The 9,661-nt window shown below is 37.3% G+C and overlaps 1 long non-coding RNA gene across 2 annotated transcripts in view; it reads left to right on the forward strand.

Moving 5' to 3' along the window:
• Positions 1-9,624, forward strand: part of LOC105294743 — a 16,923-nt gene extending 7,299 nt beyond the window's left edge. Inside the window, exon 3 of one of the 2 annotated variants that reach the window (XR_002781298.1) lies at positions 7,358-9,624. This is a non-coding gene — a long non-coding RNA (uncharacterized LOC105294743). The remainder of the gene's footprint in view (positions 1-7,357) is intronic. The other variant, XR_896090.2, reaches the window with a different exon arrangement.
• Positions 9,625-9,661: the final 37 nt, after the last annotated feature.

Here is a 9,661-nt window from a genome sequence, read left to right on the forward strand (position 1 = left end):
TCTCTCTCTCTCTCTCTCTCTCAATCTTTCTTTCCAGAGCTCATAGTACTTTAAATCACCACTAAATTTTTTACTAGTCCAGTCCCATAAATATCTCAAGCTCTTCCAAATAAATTAGACAGTTAGAGAGAATAATCTCTTACTATCAGTGGCAGACATTAAATAACATTTCCCCCAGGCTTCAGTGGTTTCTCTCTATGTTTATCTGCTTTTAATCCAAGTTCTCAAGTTCATTTTGAATTTCGTAGCTGTCTTTCTCTAATCAACAAAAGGGCTTCATTTAGTGAAATTAAGTGGAGGCTTAACGGAACATTGATCCTGCAAATCCATGGAGACGGTGCGGAACTAGAATATTCATTAGCAGACACACAGACCTGAATGTGGTGGTCTGATATCCTCGAATATCTTGCTGCTTCAAGATGCTGTGCTATTCCCCTTAAACCCTAAAATGGGAATGTACTACTCTCCCGGCCTGTCTTCCTGGCTGATTTCCGGTTCTCCCTTTAACCTTTCAATTTTTTAAACACAAACCAGAACGCACTGCTTTATCTAGGTTTGCTCTCAGACTTTCTGTGGAGGCATCCGGCCTCTGGTCTGCTTTTAGGGAAACTCACCAACTTCACCCAAGCCACAAAGGGGCTGCCACCGAGTGACAGACCCTTGCCTTCTTATTACCAATCTGGCTCTGTCTGGCTCCCTGTGAACTTGGAATCGGAGCTGCACCTGAGTCATTTCTCCACAGCCTGTGGACCCTTCTTTGTGACTTTGTAGCCAGTGACGCCGCATCTGGCTCTAGCCTGAGATATTTTAGCATTTATCATCGCGGACAGAAAACATGTGGCAGAAGGTTTCTCTCTTTTCTCAGATTTGGGTCAACTCAGAATTTTAAACTCCTGGTATGACATCATTCATAGAAATAAAACAGTAAATTTACAGAAAGAAAGGGGCATAAATAAAACCCACAGTGTGAATGAGGTTGGATGGGGAGAGCAGAATGGACTTTATTGTTAGCCTCCATCATCCCTCCTGAACCCCAGGATTGCTCAGGACAATTCTCAGATCTTCAGGAGCAGCGGTGCCCCTAGGATGAGACTGGGGCCTGGTTGGTTTGTCTGAGATCCCATCCCCTCTGCCAGCGGTTGATTCAGTGATGGGCAAGCGAGCCAATGAGATAAGGGGGAAGGTTGCCTGGGGTACCCTGAGGAAGTCTCCTCACTCTGAAAAGTAACAGGAAGAGAGGGTCTTTCTCTTCCTCCAGACATCATCATGGGAGGATACGAGGCCCAGAACTCTCGATGTTAGCCTTCGGAGAAAGTCAGCCCACAGAGGAATGCAGAGCTCGGGGAACTGGAATGGGACCCTGAGCAATCGGTCAACGCTGGCCGTGCTCAAGCCACTGTCCAGTTCTGTGAGCCAAGATGGTCCTTCATCGTTTAAGCAGTTAAGTTCAATATCTATTACTTGACACCAAAAGCATTCTAAATGATACAAAGATAGAGAAGCCAGCATCAGAGGAACAAAAACAGAATTACTACCCCATAAACTATATCTTGTCCTCTTGTGCAAAGCAACCGCTTTGAAAAAAAGGACACTGTGGCTACTTTTCAATACCCTTATGGTTTCTTTGAATTTCTAGAACATATTTGTTTTGGCTTTCTTTTTTTTCTTTATGGAATGAAGATTCAAATTGTGTGGTTTGTTTCTTTCTTTCGTTCATTCAAGTTAGAACTCTAGGACACAGCTAAATGTATAAAAATAATAGCATCTATAAGAATAGCAGTTGCATTCAAAGCATTGGACTAAATATGGGGATTGTTGTAAGAGGTATAAAGAAAGATAAATAACATGGCCCTAGACTTAGATACTCTAACTCTGATTCTATTCCCATAGAATCATGGAGAAAGAGCAATTAATGAAATTCTAACTGACAGTAGCCTTGAGTAGAGGTGACATTTGACCTGGGACTTGAAACATTTTTTTTTTTTTAAGTAAAGGAACTTCAAACATGAAAAGTACAGAAAATTATATAGTTAGCACGCATATGATCAACAAACTATTTTTATAAATACTAACATGTTGCAGATTTTGCTTCAGATCCATTTTTTAACTAAATTTTTTATTTTGAGATAGCTATAGATTTACATGCAGATGTAAGAAATAATACAGAGAGATCCTGTAATTTCTTCAGTTACTCTCAATGTCAAATCCTGCAGAACTGTAATACAATATCATAACCAGAATATTGACATTGATACAGTTAAACACAGGACATTTCTATCAAGGCAAGGATCCCTCGTGGTGCACCATCATAGCCACAGTAACATCTCTCCCACCACGCCCCTCTCCTTAAAACCTGAAAAACACTAATCTGTCCTCTATTTCTATACTTTTGTCATTTCATAAATGTCATATAAATGGAACCATACAGGATGCAACCTTTGAGATTTGGTTTTTCACTCAGTATACTTCTCTGGAGATTTATCCAAGCTGTTGTTCATGTTAGTAGTTTATTACTTTTTATTGTAGAGTCATAGCCATGGTATGGATGTACTACAGTTTGCTTAACCATTCATCCATTGAAGGACATCTGGGTTGGTCCCAGTTTAGGGCTATTATCAATAAACATTATTATTATTGCCTCGACCATTCATGTAGAAGTTTTCGTGTGAATATAAGTCCGCGTGTATTTGGGATAAATGCCTAGGACTTTGATTGCTAGGTCATAGTAGTTGAAAGTTTAATTTTTAAGGAACTGCCAAACTGTCTTCCAGAGAATTTGTACCATATTAGATTTCCACCAGTAGTGGACAAGTGATCAAATTTCTCTGCATCCTTGCTGGCATCTTGGGTTATAACTATTTTTTAGATTAGCCATTCTGCTGGCATTTAATGATATCTCATTGTGGTTTTGTTGTGTATTTCACTAATGACTAATGTTGTTAAACATCTTTTTGTATGCTTATTTGCCATTTGTATATCTTCTTTTGTGAATTGCCTCGTAATGTCTTTTGCCTATTCTCTAATTGTTTTTTTGTTTGTCTGTTTTACTGTTGAGCTTTGAGAGCTCTTTATATATTATACATACTAGTTCTTTGTCAGATACATGGTTTGCAAATACTTTCTCCCATTCTGTAGCTTGTCTTTTCATCCTCTTAACAGGGTCTTTTGCAGAGAAAAAGTTTTTAATTTTATAAAGTCCAATTTACTAATTATTCCTTTTAAGGGTTATGCTTTTGTTGTCACATTTAACAACTCTGCCTAGCCCTAGATCCTGAAGATTTTCTCCTATGTTTGCTTTTTAAAGTTTCGTATTTTATATTATGTCCATGATGTATTTGAGGGTAATTTTTTATAAGGTTTGAGACTTAGGCTGGGGTTTCTATTTTTGCCTACGGATGGTTATCTCTATGTTCCAGCACCATTTGCTGAAAGAGCTCTATTTTCTCCATTGAGTTGCTTTACATTTTTGCCAAACATCAGTTGGGCATCAGTTTGGCATCTATGCCAAACATCAGTTGGGCATCTGTTTTTTTTTATTTTTTATTTTTTTTATTCTGTTCCATTAATCTATGTGCACATCCTTCCACCAACACTACACAGTCTTGATTACTGTAGCTACATAATCAGTCTTAAAACCAGGTAGACTTCTTCATCCTCCCACTTTGTTCTTCTTTCTCAAAATTGTTTTAGCTATTTTGATTCCTTTCTCTTTTCATATAAATTTTAGAATAATCTTGCCTATATCTATTTAAAAAATCATGCTGGGTTTTTTGATAGGAATTGTGTTAAAACTGTATATAAATTTTGAGAAAATTGACATTGTTATTATGCTGAGTATTCTAATCCATGCACCCAATGTGTCTCTCAGAGAAGTAGATTTTTGATTTCTTTCATCAGCATTGTGTAGTTTTCTACATTTAAATCCTATACATGTTTTGTTAGATTTACACCTAAATAATTCATTTTTTAAGCTATTGTGACTGGTATTGTGTTTTTAATCTCAGTATCTACATGTTCATTGCTAGTATATAGAAATGCAATTGATTGTTGTATGTTTACCTTGTATCCTATGACCTTGCTAAACACAGTTATTAATTCTAGGAGTTTTTTTTTTTTTCTCTTGGGATTTCTATGTAGACAATCATATAATCTTTATGAGGACAAACTTTAAAATGTCTTATTTCCATTTTCATTCAGTTCAACTGAATTTTTAAATTTTCTTTGAGACTTCCTTTTTGAAATATCTAGCAGTGTACCGTTTAGTTTCCAAGTGTTTAGAGATTTTCATGTTATTTTTCCATTTTTTACTTCTAGTTTGATTCCACTGTGGCTGGAAAATACACTCTGTACGATTCTGACTCTTTTAAATTTTTTGAGGTTTGTTTTGTGGCCCAGGATATGACCTATCTTGGTATATGTTCCACTGATACTTGGAAAGAATGTGTTATGATGTTTTAGGTAGAGTGTTCTATAAATATCACTGAGATCCTCTTGATTGTTGATACTGAGTTCTATATCATGGAAGAGTTTCTCTTTAGTTCTATCATTTGTTGAGAGAGGACTATTGAAGTCTCCAACTACAACCATGGATTTGTCTATACCTTCTTTTAATTCTAACACTTTTGCTTCACATATTTTGCAGTTTTATTGTTTGGTGTGTGTACATTTAAGACGGCTATGTCTTCTTGGTGAATAAGTTCCCTTTTAAATCATTACATAATGTCCCTCTTTGACTCTGGTGATTTTCTTTGTTCTAAAGTCTAGTTAATCTGATATTGCTAGAGCTGCTCTTGCTTTCCTTTGACTAATGTTTGCATGATATGTCTTTCTTCATTCTTTTACTATCAATACCTATATCATTATATTTGAAATAAGTGTCCTGTAAGAGCATATAGTTGGGTCATGTTTCTTAATCCAATCGGCCAATCTCTGTCTTTAAAGTGTTATATGCTAGGGCTTAAGTCTGGTATTTTGTCATTTTCTGTTTATTCTGTTTTTTGTTTCTCTTTTCTCCTTCCTTCCGTCCTTCCTTCCTTCCTTCCTTCCTTCCTTCCTTCCTTCCTTCCTTCCTTTCTTCCTTCCTTCTTTCTTCTCTCTCTCTCTCTCTCTCTCTCTCTCTCTCTCTCTGCCTTCCCATGGGTTGCCTGAACATTTTTACAAACTATGGAAAGCTGCTGGGCAGTTTCTTAGAGTGTTAAACATGTACTAACCATACAACCCAGCAAACTCTCTTCTACATTTTTACTTAGGTGAAATAAAAATCTACGTTCACACAAAAACTTGTACGCAAAAGTTTATGGCAGCATTATTTGTAATGGTCAAAAATGTAAAATAACTTGAATGTCTCTAACTTGGAATTAGATAAACAAACTGAGCCCTATCCACAAAATGGAATAAAACTCATCAATTAATAAAGAACCATTGCTACACACAGCAACTTAAACAAGTCTCCAGGCATTAGGTTGGGTGAAAAAGCCAGTCTCGAAAGCTTACCTTACATATGATTCATTTACATAACATACTGGAGAAGCCTGTAGTGACATTATAGATCAGTGGTGGCCAGGGAGTGGAGAGGTCTGGGGAACAGGGCGAGGTTTAACTATCAAGAGGTTCCACGAGGTAACTTGCATGTGTGTGATGAAACCGTTCTGTATCTTGATTGTGGTGGCAGTAACATAACTATGCATTTGTCAAAACTCAAAGAACTGTAAACCGGAAAAAGATAAATTTTACTATATGCAACTAAAAAGTAGAGAATAAGATTTACACGACTGTTTTCATACTCTACTCATTTTCTGCAGCTTTCTTATTTACTCAACGTTTTTTAATTTCCAGATCTACCCATGTCTTGAAAAAATTTCAGTAGGTACAAGAATACATTCCAAGTGGTGGGACTGTTAGGAACAAAGATTCAGAATTGATATGACCTTAGATTTATTTAAGCACTCGATTCTAAAATGGAAAATGTCATTAAAAGGAGCAGGTTCCTGATTATTTTCCCTGGGAAACATCACTTTGACATGGAGGTTGACAGAGGTTATCTGTCACAAGCCATTGAGTCTGAACTTCAAGGCCGTTATTCTCAAAAAGTGAATTCTTCCAGGGACCTCAGCTGTATCAACATTAAGTAAAGAACAGAAGGGAAACTCTATTTTGCTTTTGTCCAGTCCTGGAAGAATCAAATTTATTTACATATATTGGAAAAACCACTAGATAAATTCTATGTCCTCTTGTATCAACTAAATAGATAGGAAGTCATTTAACTACTCATAGTCACTTCTCTCTTTAATAAAAAGTTGCATTGTGCTAGATTATTTTTAAGTCTCTTCCCACCTACAAAATAGTATCTGATATTCATCAAACCTCTGAAGCACTCAATTATCCATTCAACTGCCTGACATGTCTCAGGAAGTTTTCTAGGTACCCTAAAAACAAATGAGAAAGAGTCCCCAGTTTAGTGGGGACAATAGCACAGCCATGGTACAATGGGTTGGTTGGTCAACGCTTCGTGGTCGTGAGGGCCAACTAAAGAGCAGTTCATAGCCAAAGTTGGAGTCGCGAAGGACATTAAAGATGCGAATGCCCAATCAGCATCCAGACACAACTCCTCCCCCACCCCAAGTCACGGTTGCTTCTCTTTCTTCACTTGATTTTATTTAAGAAAGAAAAGAGAGGGCCTTGCCTCTGCTTCCACCAGTCTGCAGTGGATGTAAATGAACAGGGAGCTACAGACTCGGTCTACTTCATGCTCTGGTGTATCTCCTCTCAAGTCTTCATTTCTTATTTAACAAAATCGAACATGAAGGCATCTGAAACTAGACGTAAAGCTGTAAAAGCTTCCCAGTGGTGAGTAAGCGTTTAGAATTGGGTCGTTTTGGTTTTTTTTAAGTGGTAACAGCCTAGCTTTGAGAAATGCGTGTAGCACATTTTCCCACACTTCTTTTAAAGAAACAACAAAATAAATAAATATTCTAGAAGATGATTTGAGAGAATGAACACAATTTCTGCCCATTAATTACCACATGATTTGAGGCCAGGAATGTTCGTTTAAAAACAGTTGACCTAGAAGGTTAAACGACAAGGGAAATCACTGTAAAAATCTAATGGTTCATTAATACAATCTCACATGTATGTGGAAAAGCATTAAAATAGTAACTATGGAATTAAAATCACATTTGTATGAAGAATATCTTTGTAAAAAGTGGAACAGGGTTTCTTTATGTGCTAGGGAAACTCAATTAATCAGAAAGCTTTTTTATTTAAGTTTAACTAGGAAATGAGAAATAATTTTGTTTAGCCTTTTAACATTATTATTGAAACTCTTACAAAAACATATAAGTTGTCCTGACTTTCTAAGCACAGATGAATTATCACAGTTCCATTAACCCTTGAAGACTGAGGTACCAACACATCTGCGGTAATGGCCGACTGCAGTGATACCAAGATTGAACAGCAGTTTTCAGAACCTCGTGTGAATCTTAGAGAAACCCTTCGGAGAAACAGATTCCGGCTGCAAAAACATCAGTTTTTCATTTCGCCAGGTGGTAGGGAGCAAACCAACAGTTTAGCAAAGGACGGCTTCTACCTCATTCACTCTGCTGGCCAATTGAGATTTTACCGTCTTCAGAGAAGAATGCTCATGAGTGTAGATGCTGAATAATATGGTAGATCTCAGGAGTAGTTCCCCGAAATACCTTTTAGTTACAAAGGGGGAAATAGTAACTTTTACAGTGGTAAAACCCAGCAGACATCCCCTTAACCAAATGGCCAAAGATAACCGTGCAGCCATGGAAATAATCAACTGTCTCCTGATGGGATGTTCTGAGTGTACCTCTGCCTCACTCCTGTGGTATTCCAGCCAAAAATGCATCACCCGAATCTCGTCACGAGGAAATGGCCAGCAAACCCAAATAGTCTACAAAAGGGATAGTGTACAAAATAACCAGTCTGTATTCTTCACAAATATCAGTGTTGTGAGGAAGAAAGACTTGGAAAAGTGTTCCAGATCAGAGACTGAAATGACAAGATGACCGAACTTAAATTTTGGAGTGTTTTTGCTATAAAAGACATTGTTGTGGGTATGTGTAGAGCCAGAGGGAAGCTAGAGTATTCAGGGGGATGGTGCCATAAACTATATAAATGTCTAACCAATGTACTGTATACTTGAAACTAATAATAAAACTAAATTTAAAAGACATTGTTGGAACAATTGACAAATCTTAATAAGGTCTATAGATTAGATAATAGCATTGTTTCAGTGTTAACTGCCTGATTTTGATCACTGTCCTGTGGTCATACAAGAGAATTCATGTTTTTAGGAAATATGAACAAATATTGAAGGAATAAAAGGTCGTCATATCTGCAACTTACTCTTAGATGGGCAAGAGAGAACCATTTGCCTGATGAAAACGTCCTGTATTTTGACCATGGTGGTTATGATGGTTACACGAGTGTAGATATTTGTCCAAAGTCATCAAACTTAAATGCATAAATTTTATCATTTGGAACTATATCTCAATTTTTTTTTAAAGCTGAATTTATTAAAATGATCTTCATTTTGATGATGTATGGCTTTGCTTTGCACAGTAGCTACTCAAGTAATAAGTCACATAAACTAATTTTCTGGGTTTTGGGGGTATGGTTTCATAGTGATCAATTGGCTAATCTGATGCATGAAGTTCAACAGATCATTACTGAACTGTTACAAACTCTCTCCATTATGTCATTTTATCTCATCTATTTTAGGTAGTTTGCAACTAGGCATGTAAGTTCTCATTCAAATATCGCTTGCTTTTTAAAGAGCTGCAAATGTTTTTTTTTTATCTAAAATATCTCTTCTTGCCAGTAAAAGATATCTCCAACATAAAACAATTCCTATATGTTATATTATATAAAAATGAAGAAAAGAAAAGAAAAAAGCATGTTGGCTGCTTCAAAGGAAATGAAAAAGTAGGACTAGGGCCATTTCTGATCACAAAATAATAGGATTTCAGTGGTTCTATGTCCCACAGGAGCTTAGCTATTAACTCAGTTTAGAAAAGGATTGCAAAATGGAGCATTTCCTGTGGCGAAGCAATTCTGATGCCTTTACACTGCATTGCCAAAGGCTTGAAGGAAGGTGAGCAGCCAGGGTCAGCAAATGCCATAGAAACTGGCTCTCAAACCTCGGGAGAGAAAGACTGTTAGTATAAGTAGAAGCAGTTCTGGCCGACCGGTGGGTCTGGGCCTGACCCACACTTGCAAGGCAGAATGCCGCTGAAGGCTGCCTCCAGATCCCAGAGCTTCATGGACAGATGAGCTGGAAATGTGGCAGCTTTTCTCCCTCTGGCTCTGCCGAATGAACCAGGTGTCCTCGTACAAGTTCCTTCTCTGCGGCTCAGTTTCCTCATCTGCAGATGAAAGATTGCATCAAATGACCTTTAAAACCAACATCCTATGATTCCGAATTCCAGCGCCTTTCATAGGGACCACAGAAGTCTTTGGTCCCTAATTTCTATCATTTCTCTCTCCCTCACTTCCCAAAGCTGACAATATTGCCGTACTCATCGTCTATGGTGCTACATGGGACGTTCTTTGGATACAAGGAAATTTTTCCATTGCTAGTTTTGCTTAATGGGAGATAGAAAATGGTTCTTTTGTTTTTTTCCCAGGACAAATTCCT

This window comes from Pteropus vampyrus, unplaced genomic scaffold, assembly GCF_000151845.1.
Source record: "Pteropus vampyrus isolate Shadow unplaced genomic scaffold, Pvam_2.0 Scaffold93, whole genome shotgun sequence".
NCBI classification, from domain to species: Eukaryota; Metazoa; Chordata; class Mammalia; order Chiroptera; family Pteropodidae; genus Pteropus; species Pteropus vampyrus.